This window comes from Melospiza georgiana, chromosome 12, assembly GCF_028018845.1.
Source record: "Melospiza georgiana isolate bMelGeo1 chromosome 12, bMelGeo1.pri, whole genome shotgun sequence".
In the NCBI taxonomy this organism is placed as follows: domain Eukaryota; kingdom Metazoa; phylum Chordata; class Aves; order Passeriformes; family Passerellidae; genus Melospiza; species Melospiza georgiana.
This window is the reverse complement of record NC_080441.1, coordinates 20,554,437-20,581,595: the sequence shown is the minus strand read 5'-3', so window position 1 is coordinate 20,581,595 and position 27,159 is coordinate 20,554,437.

The window sequence follows — 27,159 nt, the reverse complement described above, 5'->3', positions numbered from 1 at the left end:
CGTTGAGTTTTGAGTTAGGCCTATGGTTAGTGTTCTTTTAACCAGAAAGCCCTGTGTTCCAAGAACAGAGCACATGCGAGGGACCACCCAAGAAGAGCACAAAAGTACCACCACATGCCTGCCTCCACAGCTATTTCCTTGGGGACATCCCTAATTCCTGGCTGATTTGCCTTTCTCGTCGTCGGGTTGGGGTTAGGTAGGCCTTGTGCTAGGATTTTTAAAATCAGGAAGCCCAGACCTCCAGGAATACTGGAGCTGTGAAAGGCATCCAAAAGGGAGTGCAAAAGTGCCACAACATGGCTGCTTTCACAGCTTTTTCCTTAGGAAGAACCCTAATACCCGGCTGATTTACCTTCCTAGGGTTACTGTAAGGCTTGGGCCAAGGACTTTTAAAACCAGGAAGCCCTGTGCTCCAGGCACACTGCAGCTGTTCAAGGCATCCCAACGGGAGCGCAAAAGTGACACAACTTGGCTGCCTCCACTGCTATTTCCATGAGACCATCCCCAACCTTAGGCTGGTTTTCCTTCCTAGCGTTGAGGTTTGAGTTAGGCCTATGGTTAGTGTTCTTTTAACCTGAAAGCCCTGAGTTCCAAGAACACAGCAGCTGCGAAGGACTACCCAAGAAGAGCACAAAAGTACCACAACATGCCTGCCTCCACAGCTATTTCCTTGGGGACATCCCTAATTCCTGGCTGATTTGCCTTTCTCATCGTCGGGTTGGGGTTAGGTAGGCCTTGTGCTAGGATTTTTAAAATCAGGAAGCCCAGACCTCCAGGCACACTGGAGCTGTGAAAGGCATCCAAAAGGGAGTGCAAAAGTGCCACAACATGGCTGCTTTCACAGCTTTTTCCTTAGGAAGAACCCTAATACCCGGCTGATTTACCTTCCTAGGGTTACTGTAAGGCTTGGGCCAAGGACTTTTAAAACCAGGAAGCCCTGTGCTCCAGGCACACTGCAGCTGTTCAAGGCATCCCAACGGGAGCGCAAAAGTGACACAACTTGGCTGCCTCCACTGCTATTTCCATGAGACCATCCCCAACCTTAGGCTGGTTTTCCTTCCTAGCGTTGAGGTTTGAGTTAGGCCTATGGTTAGTGTTCTTTTAACCTGAAAGCCCTGAGTTCCAAGAACACAGCAGCTGCGAAGGACTACCCAAGAAGAGCACAAAAGTACCACAACATGCCTGCCTCCACAGCTATTTCCTTGGGGACATCCCTAATTCCTGGCTGATTTGCCTTTCTCATCGTCGGGTTGGGGTTAGGTAGGCCTTGTGCTAGGATTTTTAAAATCAGGAAGCCCAGACCTCCAGGCACACTGGAGCTGTGAAAGGCATCCAAAAGGGAGTGCAAAAGTGCCACAACATGGCTGCTTTCACAGCTTTTTCCTTAGGAAGAACCCTAATACCCAGCTGATTTACCTTCCTAGGGTTACTGTTAGGCTTGGGCCTAGGACTTTTAAAACCAGGAAGCCCTGTGCTCCAGGCACACTGCAGCTGTTCAAGGCATCCCAAGGGGAGCACAAAAGTACCACAACATGCCTGCCTCCACAGCTATTTCCTTGGGGACATCCCTAATTCCTGGCTGATTTGCCTTTCTCGTCGTCGGGTTGGGGTTAGGTAGGCCTTGTGCTAGGATTTTTAAAATCAGGAAGCCCAGACCTCCAGGCACACTGGAGCTGTGAAAGGCATCCAAAAGGGAGTGCAAAAGTGCCACAACATGGCTGCTTTCACAGCTTTTTCCTTAGGAAGAACCCTAATACCTGGCTGATTTACCTTCCTAGGGTTACTGTTAGGCTTGGGCCAAGGACTTTTAAAACCAGGAAGCCCTGTGCTCCAGGCACACTACAGCTGTTCAAGGCATCCCAAGGGGAGCGCAAAAGTGACACAACTTGGCTGCCTCCACTGCTATTTCCATGAGACCATCCCCAACCTTAGGCTGGTTTTCCTTCCTAGCGTTGAGTTTTGAGTTAGGCCTAGGGTTAGTGTTCTTTTAACCTGAAAGCCCTGAGTTCCAAGAACACAGCAGCTGCGAAGGACTACCCAAGAAGAGCACAAAAGTACCACAACATGCCTGCCTCCACAGCTATTTCCTTGGGGGCATCCCTAATTCCTGGCTGATTTGCCTTTCTCGTCGTCGGGTTGGGGTTAGGTAGGCCTTGTGCTAGGATTTTTAAAATCAGAAAGCCCAGACCTCCAGGCACACTGGAGCTGTGAAAGGCATCCAAAAGGGAGTGCAAAAGTGCCACAACATGGCTGCTTTCACAGCTTTTTCCTTAGGAAGAACCTTCATACCCGGCTGATTTACCTTCCTAGGGTTACTGTTAGGCTTGGGCCAAGGACTTTTAAAACCAGGAAGCCCTGTGCTCCAGGCACACTGCAGCTGTTCAAGGCATCCCAGCGGGAGGGCAAAAGTGACACAACTTGGCTGCCTCCACTGCTATTTCCATGAGACCATCCCCAACCTTAGGCTGATTTTCCTTCCTAGCGTTGAGGTTTGAGTTAGGCCTATGGTAAGTGTTCTTTAACCAGAAAGCCCTGAGGTCCAAGAACACAGCAGCTGCGAAGGACTACCCAAGAAGAGCACAAAAGTACCACAACATGCCTGCCTCCACAGCTATTTCCTTGGGGACATCCCTAATTCCTGGCTGATTTGCCTTTCTCGTCGTCGGGTTGGGGTTAGGTAGGCCTTGTGCTAGGATTTCTAAAATCAGGAAGCCCAGACCTCCAGGCACACTGGAGCTGTGAAAGGCATCCAAAAGGGAGTGCAAAAGTGCCACAACATGGCTGCTTTCACAGCTTTTTCCTTAGGAAGAACCCTAATACCCGGCTGATTTACCTTCCTAGGGTTACTGTTAGGCTTCGGCCAAGGACTTTTAAAACCAGGAAGCCCTGTGCTCCAGGCACACTGCAGCTGTTCAAGGCATCCCAAGGGGAGCGCAAAAGTGACACAACTTGGCTGCCTCCACTGCTATTTCCATGAGACCATCCCCAACCTTAGGCTGGTTTTCCTTCCTAGCGTTGAGTTTTGAGTTAGGCCTATGGTTAGTGTTCTTTTAACCTGAAAGCCCTGAGTTCCAAGAACACAGCAGCTGCGAAGGACTACCCAAGAAGGGCACAAAAGTACCACCACATGCCTGCCTCCACAGCTATTTCCTTGGGGACATCCCTAATTCCTGGCTGATTTGCCTTTCTCGTTGTCAGGTTGGGGTTAGGTAGGCCTTGTGTTAGGATTTTTAAAATCAGTAAGCCCAGACCTCCAGGCACACTGGAGCTGGGAATGGCATCCAAAAGGGAGTGCAAAAGTGCCACAACATGGCTGCTTTCACAGCTTTTTCCTTAGGAAGAACCCTAATACCCGGCTGATTTACCTTCCTAGGGTTACTGTTAGGCTTCGGCCAAGGACTTTTAAAACCAGGAAGCCCTGTGCTCCAGGCACACTGCAGCTGTTCAAGACATCCCAACGGGAGCGCAAAAGTGACACAACTTGGCTGCCTCCACTGCTATTTCCATGAGACCATCCCCAAACTTAGGTTGATTTTCCTTCCTAGCGTTGAGGTTTCAGTTAGGCCTAGGGTTAGAGTTTATTAACCAGAAAGCCCTGAGTTCCAAGAACACAGCACCTGCGAGGGACCACCCCAGAAGGGCACAAAAGTACCACCACATGCCTGCCTCCACAGCTATTTCCTTGGGGACATCCCTAATTCCTGGCTGATTTGCCTTTCTCGTCGTCGGGTTGGGGTTAGGTAGGCCTTGTGCTAGGATTTTTAAAATCAGGAAGCCCAGACCTCCAGGCACACTGGAGCTGTGAAAGGCATCCAAAAGGGAGTGCAAAAGTGCCACAACATGGCTGCTTTCACAGCTTTTTCCTTAGGAAGAACCCTAATACCCGGCTGATTTACCTTCCTAGGGTTACTGTTAGGCTTGGGCCAAGGACTTTTAAAACCAGGAAGCCCTGTGCTCCAGGCACACTGCAGCTGTTCAAGGCATCCCAAGGGGAGTGCAAAAGTGACACAACTTGGCTGCCTCCACTGCTATTTCCATGAGACCATCCCGAACCATAGGCTGATTTTCCTTCCTAGCGTTGAGGTTTGAGTTAGGCCTAGGGTTAGAGTATTTTAACCAGAAAGCCCTGAGTTCCAAGAACACAGCAGCTGCGAGGGACCACCCAAGAAGAGCACAAAAGTACCACCACATGCCTGCCTCCACAGCTATTTCCTTGGGGACATCCCTAATTCCTGGCTGATTTGCCTTTCTCGTCGTCGGGTTGGGGTTAGGTAGGCCTTGTGCTAGGATTTTGAAAATCAGGAAGCCCAGACCTCCAGGCACACTGGAGCTGTGAAAGGCATCCAAAAGGGAGTGCAAAAGTGCCACAACATGGCTGCTTTCACAGCTTTTTCCTTAGGAAGAACCCTAATACCCGGCTGATTTACCTTCCTAGGGTTACTGTTAGGCTTGGGCCAAGGACTTTTAAAACCAGGAAGCCCTGTGCTCCAGGCACACTGCAGCTGTTCAAGGCATCCCAAGGGGAGCGCAAAAGTGACACAACTTGGCTGCCTCCACTGCTATTTCCATGAGACCATCCCCAAGCAAAAGCTGATTTTCCTTCCTAGCGTTGAGTTTTGAGTTAGGCCTATGCTTAGTGTTCTTTTAACCAGAAAGCCCTGAGTTCCAAGAACACAGCAGCTGCGAAGGACTACCCAAGAAGAGCACAAAAGTACCACCACATGCCTGCCTCCACAGCTATTTCCTTGGGGACATCCCTAATTCCTGGCTGATTTGCCTTTCTCGTCGTCGGGTTGGGGTTAGGTAGGCCTTGTGCTAGGATTTTTAAAATCAGGAAGCCCAGACCTCCAGGCACACTGGAGCTGTGAAAGGCATCCAAAAGGGAGTGCAAAAGTGCCACAACATGGCTGCTTTCACAGCTTTTTCCTTAGGAAGAACCCTAATACCCGGCTGATTTACCTTCCTAGGGTTACTGTTAGGCTTGGGCCAAGGACTTTTAAAACCAGGAAGCCCTGTGCTCCAGGCACACTGCAGCTGTTCAAGGCATCCCAACGGGAGCGCAAAAGTGACACAACTTGGCTGCCTCCACTGCTATTTCCATGAGACCATCCCCAAACTTAGGCTGATTTTCCTTCCTAGCGTTGAGGTTTGAGTTAGGCCTAGGGTTAGAGTTTTTTAACCAGAAAGCCCTGAGTTCCAAGAACACAGCACCTGCGAGGGACCACCCCAGAAGAGCACAAAAGTACCACCACATGCCTGCCTCCACAGCTATTTCCTTGGGGACATCCCTAATTCCTGGCTGATTTGCCTTTCTCGTCGTCGGGTTGGGGTTAGGTAGGCCTTGTGCTAGGATTTTTAAAATCAGGAAGCCCAGACCTCCAGGCACACTGGAGCTGTGAAAGGCATCCAAAAGGGAGTGCAAAAGTGCCACAACATGGCTGCTTTCACAGCTTTTTCCTTAGGAAGAACCCTAATACCCAGCTGATTTACCTTCCTAGGGTTACTGTTAGGCTTGGGCCAAGGACTTTTAAAACCAGGAAGCCCTGGGCTCCAGGCACACTGCAGCTGTTCAAGGCATCCCAAGGGGAGTGCAAAAGTGACACAACTTGGCTGCCTCCACTGCTATTTCCATGAGACCATCCCCAACCTTAGGCTGGTTTTCCTTCCTAGCGTTGAGTTTTGAGTTAGCCCTATGGTTAGTGTTCTTTTAACCTGAAAGCCCTGAGTTCCAAGAACACAGCAGCTGCGAAGGACTACCCAAGAAGAGCACAAAAGTACCACAACATGCCTGCCTCCACAGCTATTTCCTTGGGGACATCCCTAATTCCTGGCTGATTTGCCTTTCTCGTCGTCGGGTTGGGGTTAGGTAGGCCTTGTGCTAGGATTTTTAAAATCAGGAAGCCCAGACCTCCAGGCACACTGGAGCTGTGAAAGGCATCCAAAAGGGAGTGCAAAAGTGCCACAACATGGCTGCTTTCACAGCTTTTTCCTTAGGAAGAACCCTAATACCCGGCTGATTTACCTTCCTAGGGTTACTGTTAGGCTTGGGCCAAGGACTTTTAAAACCAGGAAGCCCTGTGCTCCAGGCACACTGCAGCTGTTCAAGGCATCCCAAGGGGAGCGCAAAAGTGACACAACTTGGCTGCCTCCACTGCTATTTCCATGAGACCATCCCCAACCATAGGCTGATTTTCCTTCCTAGCGTTGAGTTTTGAGTTAGGCCTATGGTTAGTGTTCTTTTAACCTGAAAGCCCTGAGTTCCAAGAACACAGCAGCTGCGAAGGACTACCCAAGAAGAGCACAAAAGTACCACAACATGCCTGCCTCCACAGCTATTTCCTTGGGGACATCCCTAATTCCTGGCTGATTTGCCTTTCTCGTCGTCGGGTTGGGGTTAGGTAGGCCTTGTGCTAGGATTTTTAAAATCAGGAAGCCCAGACCTCCAGGCACACTGGAGCTGTGAAAGGCATCCAAAAGGGAGTGCAAAAGTGCCACAACATGGCTGCTTTCACAGCTTTTTCCTTAGGAAGAACCCTAATACCCGGCTGATTTACCTTCCTAGGGTTACTGTTAGGCTTGGGCCAAGGACTTTTAAAACCAGGAAGCCCTGTGCTCCAGGCACACTGCAGCTGTTCAAGGCATCCCAAGGGGAGTGCAAAAGTGACACAACTTGGCTGCCTCCACTGCTATTTCCATGAGACCATCCCCAACCATAGGCTGGTTTTCCTTCCTAGCGTTGAGTTTTGAGTTAGCCCTATGGTTAGTGTTCTTTTAACCTGAAAGCCCTGAGTTCCAAGAACACAGCAGCTGCGAAGGACTACCCAAGAAGAGCACAAAAGTACCACAACATGCCTGCCTCCACAGCTATTTCCTTGGGGACATCCCTAATTCCTGGCTGATTTGCCTTTCTCGTCGTCGGGTTGGGGTTAGGTAGGCCTTGTGCTAGGATTTTTAAAATCAGGAAGCCCAGACCTCCAGGCACACTGGAGCTGTGAAAGGCATCCAAAAGGGAGTGCAAAAGTGCCACAACATGGCTGCTTTCACAGCTTTTTCCTTAGGAAGAACCCTAATACCCGGCTGATTTACCTTCCTAGGGTTACTGTTAGGCTTGGGCCAAGGACTTTTAAAACCAGGAAGCCCTGTGCTCCAGGCACACTGCAGCTGTTCAAGGCATCCCAAGGGGAGCGCAAAAGTGACACAACTTGGCTGCCTCCACTGCTATTTCCATGAGACCATCCCCAACCATAGGCTGATTTTCCTTCCTAGCGTTGAGTTTTGAGTTAGGCCTATGGTTAGTGTTCTTTTAACCTGAAAGCCCTGAGTTCCAAGAACACAGCAGCTGCGAAGGACTACCCAAGAAGAGCACAAAAGTACCACAACATGCCTGCCTCCACAGCTATTTCCTTGGGGACATCCCTAATTCCTGGCTGATTTGCCTTTCTCGTCGTCGGGTTGGGGTTAGGTAGGCCTTGTGCTAGGATTTTTAAAATCAGGAAGCCCAGACCTCCAGGCACACTGGAGCTGTGAAAGGCATCCAAAAGGGAGTGCAAAAGTGCCACAACATGGCTGCTTTCACAGCTTTTTCCTTAGGAAGAACCCTAATACCCGGCTGATTTACCTTCCTAGGGTTACTGTTAGGCTTGGGCCAAGGACTTTTAAAACCAGGAAGCCCTGTGCTCCAGGCACACTGCAGCTGTTCAAGGCATCCCAAGGGGAGCGCAAAAGTGACACAACTTGGCTGCCTCCACTGCTATTTCCATGAGACCATCCCCAACCTTAGGCTGGTTTTCCTTCCTAGTGTTGAGTTTTGAGTTAGGCCTATGGTTAGTGTTCTTTTAACCTGAAAGCCCTGAGTTCCAAGAACACAGCAGCTGCGAAGGACTACCCAAGAAGAGCACAAAAGTACCACCACATGCCTGCCTCCACAGCTATTTCTTTGGGGACATCCCTAATTCCTGGCTGATTTGCCTTTCTCGTCGTTGGGTTGGGGTTAGGTAGGCCTTGTGCTAGGATTTTTAAAATCAGGAAGCCCAGACCTCCAGGCACACTGGAGCTGTGAAAGGCATCCAAAAGGGAGTGCAATAGTGCCACAACATGGCTGCTTTCACAGCTTTTTCCTTAGGAAGAACCCTAATACCCGGCTGATTTACCTTCCTAGGGTTACTGTTAGGCTTGGGCCAAGGACTTTTAAAACCAGGAAGCCCTGTGCTCCAGGAACACTGCAGCTGTTCAAGGCATCCCAAGGGGAGCGCAAAAGTGACACAACTTGGCTGCCTCCACTGCTATTTCCATGAGACCATCCCCAAACTTAGGTTGATTTTCCTTCCTAGCGTTGAGGTTTGAGTTAGGCCTAGGGTTAGAGTTTTTTAACCAGAAAGCCCTGAGTTCCAAGAACACAGCACCTGCGAGGGACCACCCCAGAAGAGCACAAAAGTACCACCACATGCCTGCCTCCACAGCTATTTCCTTGGGGACATCCCTAATTCCTGGCTGATTTGCCTTTCTCGTCGTCGGGTTGGGGTTAGGTAGGCCTTGTGCTAGGATTTTTAAAATCAGGAAGCCCAGACCTCCAGGCACACTGGAGCTGTGAAAGGCATCCAAAAGGGAGTGCAAAAGTGCCACAACATGGCTGCTTTCACAGCTTTTTCCTTAGGAAGAACCCTAATACCCGGCTGATTTACCTTCCTAGGGTTACTGTTAGGCTTGGGCCAAGGACTTTTAAAACCAGGAAGCCCTGTGCTCCAGGCACACTGCAGCTGTTCAAGGCATCCCAAGGGGAGTGCAAAAGTGACACAACTTGGCTGCCTCCACTGCTATTTCCATGAGACCATCCCCAACCTTAGGCTGGTTTTCCTTCCTAGCGTTGAGTTTTGAGTTAGGCCTATGGTTAGTGTTCTTTTAACCTGAAAGCCCTGAGTTCCAAGAACACAGCAGCTGCGAAGGACTACCCAAGAAGAGCACAAAAGTACCACCACATGCCTGCCTCCACAGCTATTTCCTTGGGGACATCCCTAATTCCTGGCTGATTTGCCTTTCTCGTCGTCGGGTTGGGGTTAGGTAGGCCTTGTGCTAGGATTTTTAAAATCAGGAAGCCCAGACCTCCAGGCACACTGGAGCTGTGAAAGGCATCCAAAAGGGAGTGCAAAAGTGCCACAACATGGCTGCTTTCACAGCTTTTTCCTTAGGAAGAACCCTAATACCCGGCTGATTTACCTTCCTAGGGTTACTGTTAGGCTTGGGCCAAGGACTTTTAAAACCAGGAAGCCCTGTGCTCCAGGCACACTGCAGCTGTTCAAGGCATCCCAAGGGGAGCGCAAAAGTGACACAACTTGGCTGCCTCCACTGCTATTTCCATGAGACCATCCCCAAGCAAAAGCTGATTTTCCTTCCTAGCGTTGAGTTTTGAGTTAGGCCTATGCTTAGTGTTCTTTTAACCAGAAAGCCCTGAGTTCCAAGAACACAGCAGCTGCGAAGGACTACCCAAGAAGAGCACAAAAGTACCACAACATGCCTGCCTCCACAGCTATTTCCTTGGGGACATCCCTAATTCCTGGCTGATTTGCCTTTCTCGTCGTCGGGTTGGGGTTAGGTAGGCCTTGTGCTAGGATTTTTAAAATCAGGAAGCCCAGACCTCCAGGCACACTGGAGCTGTGAAAGGCATCCAAAAGGGAGTGCAAAAGTGCCACAACATGGCTGCTTTCACAGCTTTTTCCTTAGGAAGAACCCTCATACCCGGCTGATTTACCTTCCAAGGGTTACTGTTAGGCTTGGGCCAAGGACTTTTAAAACCAGGAAGCCCTGTGCTCCAGGAACACTGCAGCTGTTCAAGGCATCCCAACGGGAGTGCAAAAGTGACACAACTTGGCTGCCTCCACTGCTATTTCCATGAGACCATCCCCAAACTTAGGTTGATTTTCCTTCCTAGCGTTGAGGTTTGAGTTAGGCCTAGGGTTAGAGTTTTTTAACCAGAAAGCCCTGAGTTCCAAGAACACAGCACCTGCGAGGGACCACCCCAGAAGAGCACAAAAGTACCACCACATGCCTGCCTCCACAGCTATTTCCTTGGGGACATCCCTAATTCCTGGCTGATTTGCCTTTCTCGTCGTCGGGTTGGGGTTAGGTAGGCCTTGTGCTAGGATTTTTAAAATCAGGAAGCCCAGAGCTCCAGGCACACTGGAGCTGTGAAAGGCATCCAAAAGGGAGTGCAAAAGTGCCACAACATGGCTGCTTTCACAGCTTTTTCCTTAGGAAGAACCCTAATACCCGGCTGATTTACCTTCCTAGGGTTACTGTTAGGCTTGGGCCAAGGACTTTTAAAACCAGGAAGCCCTGTGCTCCAGGCACACTGCAGCTGTTCAAGGCATCCCAAGGGGAGTGCAAAAGTGACACAACTTGGCTGCCTCCACTGCTATTTCCATGAGACCATCCCCAACCTTAGGCTGGTTTTCCTTCCTAGCGTTGAGTTTTGAGTTAGGCCTATGGTTAGTGTTCTTTTAACCTGAAAGCCCTGAGTTCCAAGAACACAGCAGCTGCGAAGGACTACCCAAGAAGAGCACAAAAGTACCACCACATGCCTGCCTCCACAGCTATTTCCTTGGGGACATCCCTAATTCCTGGCTGATTTGCCTTTCTCGTCGTCGGGTTGGGGTTAGGTAGGCCTTGTGCTAGGATTTTTAAAATCAGGAAGCCCAGACCTCCAGGCACACTGGAGCTGTGAATGGCATCCAAAAGGGAGTGCAAAAGTGCCACAACATGGCTGCTTTCACAGCTTTTTCCTTAGGAAGAACCCTAATACCCGGCTGATTTACCTTCCTAGGGTTACTGTTAGGCTTGGGCCAAGGACTTTTAAAACCAGGAAGCCCTGTGCTCCAGGCACACTGCAGCTGTTCAAGGCATCCCAAGGGGAGCGCAAAAGTGACACAACTTGGCTGCCTCCACTGCTATTTCCATGAGACCATCCCCAAGCAAAAGCTGATTTTCCTTCCTAGCGTTGAGTTTTGAGTTAGGCCTATGGTTAGTGTTCTTTTAACCAGAAAGCCCTGAGTTCCAAGAACACAGCAGCTGCGAAGGACTACCCAAGAAGAGCACAAAAGTACCACAACATGCCTGCCTCCACAGCTATTTCCTTGGGGACATCCCTAATTCCTGGCTGATTTGCCTTTCTCGTCGTCGGGTTGGGGTTAGGTAGGCCTTGTGCTAGGATTTTTAAAATCAGGAAGCCCAGACCTCCAGGCACACTGGAGCTGTGAAAGGCATCCAAAAGGGAGTGCAAAAGTGCCACAACATGGCTGCTTTCACAGCTTTTTCCTTAGGAAGAACCCTCATACCCGGCTGATTTACATTCCTAGGGTTACTGTTAGGCTTGGGCCAAGGACTTTTAAAACCAGGAAGCCCTGTGCTCCAGGAACACTGCAGCTGTTCAAGGCATCCCAAGGGGAGCGCAAAAGTGACACAACTTGGCTGCCTCCACTGCTATTTCCATGAGACCATCCCCAACCATAGGCTGATTTTCCTTCCTAGCGTTGAGGTTTGAGTTAGGCCTAGGGTTAGAGTTTTTTAACCAGAAAGCCCTGAGTTCCAAGAACACAGCAGCTGCGAAGGACTACCCAAGAAGAGCACAAAAGTACCACCACATGCCTGCCTCCACAGCTATTTCCTTGGGGACATCCCTAATTCCTGGCTGATTTGCCTTTCTCGTCGTCGGGTTGGGGTTAGGTAGGCCTTGTGCTAGGATTTTTAAAATCAGGAAGCCCAGACCTCCAGGCACACTGGAGCTGTGAAAGGCATCCAAAAGGGAGTGCAAAAGTGCCACAACATGGCTGCTTTCACAGCTTTTTCCTTAGGAAGAACCCTAATACCCGGCTGATTTACCTTCCTAGGGTTACTGTTAGGCTTGGGCCAAGGACTTTTAAAACCAGGAAGCCCTGTGCTCCAGGCACACTGCAGCTGTTCAAGGCATCCCAAGGGGAGTGCAAAAGTGACACAACTTGGCTGCCTCCACTGCTATTTCCATGAGACCATCCCCAAGCAAAAGCTGATTTTCCTTCCTAGCGTTGAGTTTTGAGTTAGGCCTATGGTTAGAGTTTTTTAACCAGAAAGCCCTGAGTTCCAAGAACACAGCAGCTGCGAGGGACCACCCAAGAAGAGCACAAAAGTACCACCACATGCCTGCCTCCACAGCTATTTCCTTGGGGACATCCCTAATTCCTGGCTGATTTGCCTTTCTCGTCGTCGGGTTGGGGTTAGGTAGGCCTTGTGCTAGGATTTTGAAAATCAGGAAGCCCAGACCTCCAGGCACACTGGAGCTGTGAAAGGCATCCAAAAGGGAGTGCAAAAGTGCCACAACATGGCTGCTTTCACAGCTTTTTCCTTAGGAAGAACCCTAATACCCGGCTGATTTACCTTCCTAGGGTTACTGTTAGGCTTGGGCCAAGGACTTTTAAAACCAGGAAGCCCTGTGCTCCAGGCACACTGCAGCTGTTCAAGGCATCCCAAGGGGAGCGCAAAAGTGACACAACTTGGCTGCCTCCACTGCTATTTCCATGAGACCATCCCCAACCTTAGGCTGGTTTTCCTTCCTAGCGTTGAGTTTTGAGTTAGGCCTATGGTTAGTGTTCTTTTAAACTGAAAGCCCTGAGGTCCAAGAACACAGCAGCTGCGAAGGACTACCCAAGAAGAGCACAAAAGTACCACCACATGCCTGCCTCCACAGCTATTTCCTTGGGGACATCCCTAATTCCTGGCTGATTTGCCTTTCTCGTCGTCGGGTTGGGGTTAGGTAGGCCTTGTGCTAGGATTTTTAAAATCAGGAAGCCCAGACCTCCAGGCACACTGGAGCTGTGAAAGGCATCCAAAAGGGAGTGCAAAAGTGCCAGAACATGGCTGCTTTCACAGCTTTTTCCTTAGGAAGAACCCTAATACCCGGCTGATTTACCTTCCTAGGGTTACTGTTAGGCTTGGGCCAAGGACTTTTAAAACCAGGAAGCCCTGTGCTCCAGGCACACTGCAGCTGTTCAAGGCATCCCAAGGGGAGCGCAAAAGTGACACAACTTGGCTGCCTCCACTGCTATTTCCATGAGACCATCCCCAAACTTAGGCTGGTTTTCCTTCCTAGCGTTGAGGTTTGAGTTAGGCCTAGGGTTAGAGTTTTTTAACCAGAAAGCCCTGAGTTCCAAGAATACAGCAGCTGCGAAGGACTACCCAAGAAGAGCACAAAAGTACCACAACATGCCTGCCTCCACAGCTATTTCCTTGGGGACATCCCTAATTCCTGGCTGATTTTCCTTTCTCGTCGTCGGGTTGGGGTTAGGTAGGCCTTGTGCTAGGATTTTTAAAATCAGGAAGCCCAGACCTCCAGGCACACTGGAGCTGTGAATGGCATCCAAAAGGGAGTGCAAAAGTGCCACAACATGGCTGCTTTCACAGCTTTTTCCTTAGGAAGAACCCTAATACCCGGCTGATTTACCTTCCTAGGGTTACTGTTAGGCTTGGGCCAAGGACTTTTAAAACCAGGAAGCCCTGTGCTCCAGGCACACTGCAGCTGTTCAAGGCATCCCAAGGGGAGCGCAAAAGTGACACAACTTGGCTGCCTCCACTGCTATTTCCATGAGACCATCCCCAACCATAGGCTGATTTTCCTTCCTAGCGTTGAGGTTTGAGTTAGGCCTAGGGTTAGTGTTCTTTTAACCTGAAAGCCCTGAGTTCCAAGAACACAGCAGCTGCGAAGGACTACCCAAGAAGAGCACAAAAGTACCACAACATGCCTGCCTCCACAGCTATTTCCTTGGGGACATCCCTAATTCCTGGCTGATTTGCCTTTCTCGTCGTCGGGTTGGGGTTAGGTAGGCCTTGTGCTAGGATTTTTAAAATCAGGAAGCCCAGACCTCCAGGCACACTGGAGCTGTGAAAGGCATCCAAAAGGGAGTGCAAAAGTGCCACAACATGGCTGCTTTCACAGCTTTTTCCTTAGGAAGAACCCTAATACCCGGCTGATTTACCTTCCTAGGGTTACTGTTAGGCTTCGGCCAAGGACTTTTAAAACCAGGAAGCCCTGTGCTCCAGGCACACTGCAGCTGTTCAAGGCATCCCAACGGGAGCGCAAAAGTGACACAACTTGGCTGCCTCCACTGCTATTTCCATGAGACCATCCCGAACCATAGGCTGATTTTCCTTCCTAGCGTTGAGGTTTGAGTTAGGCCTAGGGTTAGAGTATTTTAACCAGAAAGCCCTGAGTACCAAGAACACAGCAGCTGCGAGGGACCACCCAAGAAGAGCAAAAAAGTACCACCACATGCCTGCCTCCACAGCTATTTCCTTGGGGACATCCCTAATTCCTGGCTGATTTGCCTTTCTCGTCGTCGGGTTGGGGTTAGGTAGGCCTTGTGCTAGGATTTTTAAAATCAGGAAGCCCAGACCTCCAGGCACACTGGAGCTGTGAAAGGCATCCAAAAGGGAGTGCAAAAGTGCCACAACATGGCTGCTTTCACAGCTTTTTCCTTAGGAAGAACCCTAATACCCGGCTGATTTACCTTCCTAGGGTTACTGTTAGGCTTGGGCCAAGGACTTTTAAAACCAGGAAGCCCTGTGCTCCAGGCACACTGCAGCTGTTCAAGGCATCCCAAGGGGAGTGCAAAAGTGACACAACTTGGCTGCCTCCACTGCTATTTCCATGAGACCATCCCCAAGCAAAAGCTGATTTTCCTTCCTAGCGTTGAGTTTTGAGTTAGGCCTATGGTTAGAGTTTTTTAACCAGAAAGCCCTGAGTTCCAAGAACACAGCAGCTGCGAGGGACCACCCAAGAAGAGCACAAAAGTACCACCACATGCCTGCCTCCACAGCTATTTCCTTGGGGACATCCCTAATTCCTGGCTGATTTGCCTTTCTCGTCGTCGGGTTGGGGTTAGGTAGGCCTTGTGCTAGGATTTTGAAAATCAGGAAGCCCAGACCTCCAGGCACACTGGAGCTGTGAAAGGCATCCAAAAGGGAGTGCAAAAGTGCCACAACATGGCTGCTTTCACAGCTTTTTCCTTAGGAAGAACCCTAATACCCGGCTGATTTACCTTCCTAGAGTTACTGTTAGGCTTGGGCCAAGGACTTTTAAAACCAGGAAGCCCTGTGCTCCAGGCACACTGCAGCTGTTCAAGGCATCCCAAGGGGAGCGCAAAAGTGACACAACTTGGCTGCCTCCACTGCTATTTCCATGAGACCATCCCCAACCTTAGGCTGGTTTTCCTTCCTAGCGTTGAGTTTTGAGTTAGGCCTATGGTTAGTGTTCTTTTAAACTGAAAGCCCTGAGGTCCAAGAACACAGCAGCTGCGAAGGACTACCCAAGAAGAGCACAAAAGTACCACCACATGCCTGCCTCCACAGCTATTTCCTTGGGGACATCCCTAATTCCTGGCTGATTTGCCTTTCTCGTCGTCGGGTTGGGGTTAGGTAGGCCTTGTGCTAGGATTTTTAAAATCAGGAAGCCCAGACCTCCAGGCACACTGGAGCTGTGAAAGGCATCCAAAAGGGAGTGCAAAAGTGCCACAACATGGCTGCTTTCACAGCTTTTTCCTTAGGAAGAACCCTAATACCCGGCTGATTTACCTTCCTAGGGTTACTGTTAGGCTTGGGCCAAGGACTTTTAAAACCAGGAAGCCCTGTGCTCCAGGCACACTGCAGCTGTTCAAGGCATCCCAAGGGGAGCGCAAAAGTGACACAACTTGGCTGCCTCCACTGCTATTTCCATGAGACCATCCCCAAACTTAGGCTGGTTTTCCTTCCTAGCGTTGAGGTTTGAGTTAGGCCTAGGGTTAGAGTTTTTTAACCAGAAAGCCCTGAGTTCCAAGAATACAGCAGCTGCGAAGGACTACCCAAGAAGAGCACAAAAGTACCACAACATGCCTGCCTCCACAGCTATTTCCTTGGGGACATCCCTAATTCCTGGCTGATTTTCCTTTCTCGTCGTCGGGTTGGGGTTAGGTAGGCCTTGTGCTAGGATTTTTAAAATCAGGAAGCCCAGACCTCCAGGCACACTGGAGCTGTGAATGGCATCCAAAAGGGAGTGCAAAAGTGCCACAACATGGCTGCTTTCACAGCTTTTTCCTTAGGAAGAACCCTAATACCCGGCTGATTTACCTTCCTAGGGTTACTGTTAGGCTTGGGCCAAGGACTTTTAAAACCAGGAAGCCCTGTGCTCCAGGCACACTGCAGCTGTTCAAGGCATCCCAAGGGGAGCGCAAAAGTGACACAACTTGGCTGCCTCCACTGCTATTTCCATGAGACCATCCCCAACCATAGGCTGATTTTCCTTCCTAGCGTTGAGGTTTGAGTTAGGCCTAGGGTTAGTGTTCTTTTAACCTGAAAGCCCTGAGTTCCAAGAACACAGCAGCTGCGAAGGACTACCCAAGAAGAGCACAAAAGTACCACAACATGCCTGCCTCCACAGCTATTTCCTTGGGGACATCCCTAATTCCTGGCTGATTTGCCTTTCTCGTCGTCGGGTTGGGGTTAGGTAGGCCTTGTGCTAGGATTTTTAAAATCAGGAAGCCCAGACCTCCAGGCACACTGGAGCTGTGAAAGGCATCCAAAAGGGAGTGCAAAAGTGCCACAACATGGCTGCTTTCACAGCTTTTTCCTTAGGAAGAACCCTAATACCCGGCTGATTTACCTTCCTAGGGTTACTGTTAGGCTTCGGCCAAGGACTTTTAAAACCAGGAAGCCCTGTGCTCCAGGCACACTGCAGCTGTTCAAGGCATCCCAACGGGAGCGCAAAAGTGACACAACTTGGCTGCCTCCACTGCTATTTCCATGAGACCATCCCGAACCATAGGCTGATTTTCCTTCCTAGCGTTGAGGTTTGAGTTAGGCCTAGGGTTAGAGTATTTTAACCAGAAAGCCCTGAGTACCAAGAACACAGCAGCTGCGAGGGACCACCCAAGAAGAGCACAAAAGTACCACCACATGCCTGCCTCCACAGCTATTTCCTTGGGGACATCCCTAATTCCTGGCTGATTTGCCTTTCTCGTCGTCGGGTTGGGGTTAGGTAGGCCTTGTGCTAGGATTTTTAAAATCAGGAAGCCCAGACCTCCAGGCACACTGGAGCTGTGAAAGGCATCCAAAAGGGAGTGCAAAAGTGCCACAACATGGCTGCTTTCACAGCTTTTTCCTTAGGAAGAACCCTAATACCCGGCTGATTTACCTTCCTAGGGTTACTGTTAGGCTTCGGCCAAGGACTTTTAAAACCAGGAAGCCCTGTGCTCCAGGCACACTGCAGCTGTTCAAGGCATCCCAACGGGAGCGCAAAAGTGACACAACTTGGCTGCCTCCACTGCTATTTCCATGAGACCATCCCCAACCATAGGCTGATTTTCCTTCCTAGCGTTGAGGTTTGAGTTAGGCCTAGGGTTAGAGTATTTTAACCAGAAAGCCCTGAGTACCAAGAACACAGCAGCTGCGAGGGACCACCCAAGAAGAGCACAAAAGTACCACCACATGCCTGCCTCCACAGCTATTTCCTTGGGGACATCCCTAATTCCTGGCTGATTTGCCTTTCTCGTCGTCGGGTTGGGGTTAGGTAGGCCTTGTGCTAGGATTTTTAAAATCAGGAAGCCCAGACCTCCAGGCACACTGGAGCTGTGAAAGGCATCCAAAAGGGAGTGCAAAAGTGCCACAACATGGCTGCTTTCACAGCTTTTTCCTTAGGAAGAACCCTAATACCCGGCTGATTTACCTTCCTAGGGTTACTGTTAGGCTTGGGCCAAGGACTTTTAAAACCAGGAAGCCCTGTGCTCCAGGCACACTGCAGCTGTTCAAGGCATCCCAAGGGGAGCGCAAAAGTGACACAACTTGGCTGCCTCCACTGCTATTTCCATGAGACCATCCCCAACCTTAGGCTGGTTTTCCTTCCTAGCGTTGAGTTTTGAGTTAGGCCTATGGTTAGTGTTCTTTTAACCTGAAAGCCCTGAGTTCCAAGAATACAGCAGCTGCGAAGGACTACCCAAGAAGAGCACAAAAGTACCACCACATGCCTGCCTCCACAGCTATTTCCTTGGGGACATCCCTAATTCCTGGCTGATTTGCCTTTCTCGTCGTCGGGTTGGGGTTAGGTAGGCCTTGTGCTAGGATTTTTAAAATCAGGAAGCCCAGACCTCCAGGCACACTGGAGCTGTGAAAGGCATCCAAAAGGGAGTGCAATAGTGCCACAACATGGCTGCTTTCACAGCTTTTTCCTTAGGAAGAACCCTAATACCCGGCTGATTTACCTTCCTAGGGTTACTGTTAGGCTTGGGCCAAGGACTTTTAAAACCAGGAAGCCCTGTGCTCCAGGAACACTGCAGCTGTTCAAGGCATCCCAAGGGGAGCGCAAAAGTGACACAACTTGGCTGCCTCCACTGCTATTTCCATGAGACCATCCCCAAACTTAGGTTGATTTTCCTTCCTAGCGTTGAGGTTTGAGTTAGGCCTAGGGTTAGAGTTTTTTAACCAGAAAGCCCTGAGTTCCAAGAACACAGCACCTGCGAGGGACCACCCCAGAAGGGCACAAAAGTACCACCACATGCCTGCCTCCACAGCTATTTCCTTGGGGACATCCCTAATTCCTGGCTGATTTGCCTTTCTCGTCGTCGGGTTGGGGTTAGGTAGGCCTTGTGCTAGGATTTTTAAAATCAGGAAGCCCAGACCTCCAGGCACACTGCAGCTGCCAAAGGCATCCAAAAGGGAGTGCAAAAGTGCCACAACATGGCTGCTTTCACAGCTTTTTCCTTAGGAAGAACCCTAATACCCGGCTGATTTACCTTCCTAGGGTTACTGTTAGGCTTGGGCCAAGGACTTTTAAAACCAGGAAGCCCTGTGCTCCAGGCACACTGCAGCTGTTCAAGGCATCCCAAGGGGAGTGCAAAAGTGACACAACTTGGCTGCCTCCACTGCTATTTCCATGAGACCATCCCCAACCTTAGGCTGGTTTTCCTTCCTAGCGTTGAGTTTTGAGTTAGGCCTATGGTTAGTGTTCTTTTAACCTGAAAGCCCTGAGTTCCAAGAACACAGCAGCTGCGAAGGACTACCCAAGAAGAGCACAAAAGTACCACCACATGCCTGCCTCCACAGCTATTTCCTTGGGGACATCCCTAATTCCTGGCTGATTTGCCTTTCTCGTCGTCGGGTTGGGGTTAGGTAGGCCTTGTGCTAGGATTTTGAAAATCAGGAAGCCCAGACCTCCAGGCACACTGGAGCTGTGAAAGGCATCCAAAAGGGAGTGCAAAAGTGCCACAACATGGCTGCTTTCACAGCTTTTTCCTTAGGAAGAACCCTAATACCCGGCTGATTTACCTTCCTAGGGTTACTGTTAGGCTTCGGCCAAGGACTTTTAAAACCAGGAAGCCCTGTGCTCCAGGCACACTGCAGCTGTTCAAGGCATCCCAAGGGGAGCGCAAAAGTGACACAACTTGGCTGCCTCCACTGCTATTTCCATGAGACCATCCCCAAGCAAAAGCTGATTTTCCTTCCTAGCGTTGAGTTTTGAGTTAGGCCTATGCTTAGTGTTCTTTTAACCAGAAAGCCCTGAGTTCCAAGAACACAGCAGCTGCGAAGGACTACCCAAGAAGAGCACAAAAGTACCACAACATGCCTGCCTCCACAGCTATTTCCTTGGGGACATCCCTAATTCCTGGCTGATTTGCCTTTCTCGTCGTCGGGTTGGGGTTAGGTAGGCCTTGTGCTAGGATTTTTAAAATCAGGAAGCCCAGACCTCCAGGCACACTGGAGCTGTGAAAGGCATCCAAAAGGGAGTGCAAAAGTGCCACAACATGGCTGCTTTCACAGCTTTTTCCTTAGGAAGAACCCTAATACCCGGCTGATTTACCTTCCTAGGGTTACTGTTAGGCTTGGGCCAAGGACTTTTAAAACCAGGAAGCCCTGTGCTCCAGGCACACTGCAGCTGTTCAAGGCATCCCAACGGGAGCGCAAAAGTGACACAACTTGGCTGCCTCCACTGCTATTTCCATGAGACCATCCCGAACCATAGGCTGATTTTCCTTCCTAGCGTTGAGGTTTGAGTTAGGCCTAGGGTTAGAGTATTTTAACCAGAAAGCCCTGAGTTCCAAGAACACAGCAGCTGCGAGGGACCACCCAAGAAGAGCACAAAAGTACCACCACATGCCTGCCTCCACAGCTATTTCCTTGGGGACATCCCTAATTCCTGGCTGATTTGCCTTTCTCGTCGTCGGGTTGGGGTTAGGTAGGCCTTGTGCTAGGATTTTGAAAATCAGGAAGCCCAGAATTCCAGGCACACTGGAGCTGTGAAAGGCATCCAAAAGGGAGTGCAAAAGTGCCACAACATGGCTGCTTTCACAGCTTTTTCCTTAGGAAGAACCCTAATACCCGGCTGATTTACCTTCCTAGGGTTACTGTTAGGCTTGGGCCAAGGACTTTTAAAACCAGGAAGCCCTGTGCTCCAGGCACACTGCAGCTGTTCAAGGCATCCCAAGGGGAGCGCAAAAGTGACACAACTTGGCTGCCTCCACTGCTATTTCCATGAGACCATCCCCAACCTTAGGCTGGTTTTCCTTCCTAGCGTTGAGTTTTGAGTTAGGCCTAGGGTTAGAGTTTTTTAACCAGAAAGCCCTGAGTTCCAAGAACACAGCAGCTGCGAAGGACTACCCAAGAAGAGCACAAAAGTACCACCACATGCCTGCCTCCACAGCTATTTCCTTGGGGACATCCCTAATTCCAGGCTGATTTGCCTTTCTCGTCGTCGGGTTGGGGTTAGGTAGGCCTTGTGCTAGGATTTTTAAAATCAGGAAGCCCAGACCTCCAGGCACACTGGAAATGTGAAAGGCATCCAAAAGGGAGTGCAAAAGTGCCACAACATGGCTGCTTTCACAGCTTTTTCCTTAGGAAGAACCCTAATACCCGGCTGATTTACCTTCCAAGGGTTACTGTTAGGCTTGGGCCAAGGACTTTTAAAACCAGGAAGCCCTGTGCTCCAGGCACACTGCAGCTGTTCAAGGCATCCCAAGGGGAGTGCAAAAGTGACACAACTTGGCTGCCTCCACTGCTATTTCCATGAGACCATCCCCAAACTTAGGCTGGTTTTCCTTCCTAGCGTTGAGTTTTGAGTTAGGCCTATGGTAAGTGTTCTTTTAACCTGAAAGCCCTGAGTTCCAAGAACACAGCAGCTGCGAAGGACTACCCAAGAAGAGCACAAAAGTACCACCACATGCCTGCCTCCACAGCTATTTCCTTGGGGACATCCCTAATTCCTGGCTGATTTGCCTTTCTCGTCGTCGGGTTGGGGTTAGGTAGGCCTTGTGCTAGGATTTTTAAAATCAGGAAGCCCAGACCTCCAGGCACACTGGAGCTGTGAAAGGCATCCAAAAGGGAGTGCAAAAGTGCCACAACATGGCTGCTTTCACAGCTTTTTCCTTAGGAAGAACCCTAATACCCGGCTGATTTACCTTCCTAGGGTTACTGTTAGGCTTCGGCCAAGGACTTTTAAAACCTGGAAGCCCTGTGCTCCAGGCACACTGTAGCTGTTCAAGACATCCCAAGGGGAGCGCAAAAGTGACACAACTTGGCTGCCTCCACTGCTATTTCCATGAGACCATCCCGAACCTTAGGCTGGTTTTCCTTCCTAGCGTTGAGTTTTGAGTTAGGCCTAGGGTTAGTGTTTTTTTAACCTGAAAGCCCTGAGTTCCAAGAACACAGCAGCTGCGATGGACTACCCAAGAAGAGCACAAAAGTGTTGTATTCATATTGTTGCATATCATATTTCCAGAGTCTCATACCTTCTGGGTGGTTTTGTCACAGCAGATCTCCAGAGCAGTGGTGTTGTTGCTTCTCAGTCAGGGCTCCTCTCCAAAGCTCTCCCTGACCACCCCGCCCCCTTTTATCTCAGTTACCTCCATGGGCTGCAGCTGCTGCCCAATCAAGGACATCACAGCTGAAGCCCATTTACAATAACTAGAGTCAGGGCAGGGTCACTACTACAATATAAAGTGATCGTTAACTGCCATACAGATATTTACAATAAATACATTTAGTCAGGCCCCTACACAGAAGTACTACAACAGGCCTGCCTCCACCGCTTTTTCCTTGGGGACAGCCCTAATTCCAGGCTGAAATGCCTTTCTCGTCTTCGGGTTGAGGTTAGGTAGGCCTTGTGCAGGATTTTTAAAATCAGGAAGCCCAGACCTCCAGGCACACTGGAGATGTGAAAGGCATCCAAAAGGGAGTGCAAAAGTGCCACAACATGGCTGCTTTCACAGCTTTTTCCTTGGCACCATCCCTATACCTAGGCTGATTTATCTGCCTAGGGTTAGGGTTAGGCTTCAGCCTAGGGCTAGGATTTTTTGAACCAGGAAGCCCTGAGTTCCAAGCTTACTGCAGCTGCCAAAGGCATCCCAAAGAGAGCGCAGAAGTGCCACAACATGGCTGCTTTCACAGCTTTTTCCTTAGGAAGAACCCTCATACCCGGCTGATTTACCTTCCTAGGGTTACTGTTAGGCTTAGGCCTAGGACCTTTAAAACCAGGAAGCCCTGTGCTCCAGGCACACTCCAGCTGTTCCAGGCATCCCAAGGGGAGGGCAAAAGTGACAAAACTTGGCTGCCTCCACTGCTATTTCCATGAGACCATCCCCAACCTTAGGCTGGTTTTCCTTCCTAGCGTTGAGGTTTGAGTTAGGCCTATGGTTAGTGTTCTTTTAACCTGAAAGCCCTGAGTTCCAAGAACACAGCAGCTGCGAAGGCCTACCCAAGAAGAGCACAAAAGTACCACCACATGCCTGCCTCCACAGCTATTTCCTTGGGGACATCCCTAATTCCTGGCTGATTTGCCTTTCTCGTCGTCGGGTTGGGGTTAGGTAGGCCTTGTGCTAGGATTTTTAAAATCAGGAAGCCCAGACCTCCAGGCACACTGGAGCTGTGAAAGGCATCCAAAAGGGAGTGCAAAAGTGCCACAACATGGCTGCTTTCACAGCTTTTTCCTTAGGAAGAACCCTAATACCCGGCTGATTTACCTTCCTAGGGTTACTGTAAGGCTTGGGCCAAGGACTTTTAAAACCAGGAAGCCTTGTGCTCCAGGCACACTGCAGCTGTTCAAGACATCCCAACGGGAGCGCAAAAGTGACACAACTTGGCTGCCTCCACTGCTATTTCCATGAGACCATCCCCAACCATAGGCTGATTTTCCTTCCTAGCGTTGAGGTTTGAGTTAGGCGTAGGGTTAGAGTATTTTGACCAGAAAGCCCTGAGTTCCAAGAACACAGCAGCTGCAAGGGACCACCCAAGAAGAGCACAAAAGTACCACAACATGCCTTCCTCCACAGCTATTTCCTTGGGGACATCCCTAATTCCTGGCTGATTTGCCTTTCTCGTCGTCGGGTTGGGGTTAGGTAGGCCTTGTGCTAGGATTTTGAAAATCAGGAAGCCCAGACCTCCAGGCACACTGGAGCTGGGAAAGGCATCCAAAAGGGAGTGCAAAAGTGCCACAACATGGCTGCTTTCACAGCTTTTTCCTTAGGAAGAACCCTAATACCCGGCTGATTTACCTTCCTAGGGTTACTGTTAGGCTTGGGCCAAGGACTTTTAAAACCAGGAAGCCCTGTGCTCCAGGCACACTGCAGCTGTTCAAGGCATCCCAACGGGAGTGCAAAAGTGACACAACTTGGCTGCCTCCACTGCTATTTCCATGAGACCATCCCCAACCATAGGCTGATTTTCCTTCCTAGCGTTGAGGTTTGAGTCAGGCCTAGGGTTAGAGTTTTTTAACCAGAAAGCCCTGAGTTCCAAGAACACAGCAGCTGCGAGGGACCACCCAAGAAGAGCACAAAAGTACCACAACATGCCTGCCTCCACAGCTATTTCCTTGGGGACATCCCTAATTCCTGGCTGATTTGCCTTTCTCGTCGTCGGGTTGGGGTTAGGTAGGCCTTGTGCTAGGATTTTGAAAATCAGGAAGCCCAGACCTCCAGGCACACTGGAGCTGTGAAAGGCATCCAAAAGGGAGTGCAAAAGTGCCACAACATGGCTGCTTTCACAGCTTTTTCCTTAGGAAGAACCCTAATACCCGGCTGATTTACCTTCCTAGAGTTACTGTTAGGCTTGGGCCAAGGACTTTTAAAACCAGGAAGCCCTGTGCTCCAGGCACACTGCAGCTGTTCAAGGCATCCCAAGGGGAGCGCAAAAGTGACACAACTTGGCTGCCTCCACTGCTATTTCCATGAGACCATCCCCAACCTTAGGCTGGTTTTCCTTCCTAGCGTTGAGTTTTGAGTTAGGCCTATGGTTAGTGTTCTTTTAAACTGAAAGCCCTGAGGTCCAAGAACACAGCAGCTGCGAAGGACTACCCAAGAAGAGCACAAAAGTACCACCACATGCCTGCCTCCACAGCTATTTCCTTGGGGACATCCCTAATTCCTGGCTGATTTGCCTTTCTCGTCGTCGGGTTGGGGTTAGGTAGGCCTTGTGCTAGGATTTTTAAAATCAGGAAGCCCAGACCTCCAGGCACACTGGAGCTGTGAAAGGCATCCAAAAGGGAGTGCAAAAGTGCCAGAACATGGCTGCTTTCACAGCTTTTTCCTTAGGAAGAACCCTAATACCCGGCTGATTTACCTTCCTAGGGTTACTGTTAGGCTTGGGCCAAGGACTTTTAAAACCAGGAAGCCCTGTGCTCCAGGCACACTGCAGCTGTTCAAGGCATCCCAAGGGGAGCGCAAAAGTGACACAACTTGGCTGCCTCCACTGCTATTTCCATGAGACCATCCCCAAACTTAGGCTGGTTTTCCTTCCTAGCGTTGAGGTTTGAGTTAGGCCTAGGGTTAGAGTTTTTTAACCAGAAAGCCCTGAGTTCCAAGAATACAGCAGCTGCGAAGGACTACCCAAGAAGAGCACAAAAGTACCACAACATGCCTGCCTCCACAGCTATTTCCTTGGGGACATCCCTAATTCCTGGCTGATTTTCCTTTCTCGTCGTCGGGTTGGGGTTAGGTAGGCCTTGTGCTAGGATTTTTAAAATCAGGAAGCCCAGACCTCCAGGCACACTGGAGCTGTGAATGGCATCCAAAAGGGAGTGCAAAAGTGCCACAACATGGCTGCTTTCACAGCTTTTTCCTTAGGAAGAACCCTAATACCCGGCTGATTTACCTTCCTAGGGTTACTGTTAGGCTTGGGCCAAGGACTTTTAAAACCAGGAAGCCCTGTGCTCCAGGCACACTGCAGCTGTTCAAGGCATCCCAAGGGGAGCGCAAAAGTGACACAACTTGGCTGCCTCCACTGCTATTTCCATGAGACCATCCCCAACCATAGGCTGATTTTCCTTCCTAGCGTTGAGGTTTGAGTTAGGCCTAGGGTTAGTGTTCTTTTAACCTGAAAGCCCTGAGTTCCAAGAACACAGCAGCTGCGAAGGACTACCCAAGAAGAGCACAAAAGTACCACAACATGCCTGCCTCCACAGCTATTTCCTTGGGGACATCCCTAATTCCTGGCTGATTTGCCTTTCTCGTCGTCGGGTTGGGGTTAGGTAGGCCTTGTGCTAGGATTTTTAAAATCAGGAAGCCCAGACCTCCAGGCACACTGGAGCTGTGAAAGGCATCCAAAAGGGAGTGCAAAAGTGCCACAACATGGCTGCTTTCACAGCTTTTTCCTTAGGAAGAACCCTAATACCCGGCTGATTTACCTTCCTAGGGTTACTGTTAGGCTTCGGCCAAGGACTTTTAAAACCAGGAAGCCCTGTGCTCCAGGCACACTGCAGCTGTTCAAGGCATCCCAACGGGAGCGCAAAAGTGACACAACTTGGCTGCCTCCACTGCTATTTCCATGAGACCATCCCGAACCATAGGCTGATTTTCCTTCCTAGCGTTGAGGTTTGAGTTAGGCCTAGGGTTAGAGTATTTTAACCAGAAAGCCCTGAGTACCAAGAACACAGCAGCTGCGAGGGACCACCCAAGAAGAGCACAAAAGTACCACAACATGCCTGCCTCCACAGCTATTTCCTTGGGGACATCCCTAATTCCTGGCTGATTTGCCTTTCTCGTCGTCGGGTTGGGGTTAGGTAGGCCTTGTGCTAGGATTTTTAAAATCAGGAAGCCCAGACCTCCAGGCACACTGGAGCTGTGAATGGCATCCAAAAGGGAGTGCAAAAGTGCCACAACATGGCTGCTTTCACAGCTTTTTCCTTAGGAAGAACCCTAATACCCGGCTGATTTACCTTCCTAGGGTTACTGTTAGGCTTGGGCCAAGGACTTTTAAAACCAGGAAGCCCTGTGCTCCAGGCACACTGCAGCTGTTCAAGGCATCCCAAGGGGAGCGCAAAAGTGACACAACTTGGCTGCCTCCACTGCTATTTCCATGAGACCATCCCCAACCATAGGCTGATTTTCCTTCCTAGCGTTGAGGTTTGAGTTAGGCCTAGGGTTAGTGTTCTTTTAACCTGAAAGCCCTGAGTTCCAAGAACACAGCAGCTGCGAAGGACTACCCAAGAAGAGCACAAAAGTACCACAACATGCCTGCCTCCACAGCTATTTCCTTGGGGACATCCCTAATTCCTGGCTGATTTGCCTTTCTCGTCGTCAGGTTGGGGTTAGGTAGGCCTTGTGCTAGGATTTTTAAAATCAGGAAGCCCAGACCTCCAGGCACACTGGAGCTGTGAAAGGCATCCAAAAGGGAGTGCAAAAGTGCCACAACATGGCTGCTTTCACAGCTTTTTCCTTAGGAAGAACCCTAATACCCGGCTGATTTACCTTCCTAGGGTTACTGTTAGGCTTCGGCCAAGGACTTTTAAAACCAGGAAGCCCTGTGCTCCAGGCACACTGCAGCTGTTCAAGGCATCCCAACGGGAGCGCAAAAGTGACACAACTTGGCTGCCTCCACTGCTATTTCCATGAGACCATCCCGAACCATAGGCTGATTTTCCTTCCTAGCGTTGAGGTTTGAGTTAGGCCTAGGGTTAGAGTATTTTAACCAGAAAGCCCTGAGTACCAAGAACACAGCAGCTGCGAGGGACCACCCAAGAAGAGCACAAAAGTACCACCACATGCCTGCCTCCACAGCTATTTCCTTGGGGACATCCCTAATTCCTGGCTGATTTGCCTTTCTCGTCGTCGGGTTGGGGTTAGGTAGGCCTTGTGCTAGGATTTTTAAAATCAGGAAGCCCAGACCTCCAGGCACACTGGAGCTGTGAAA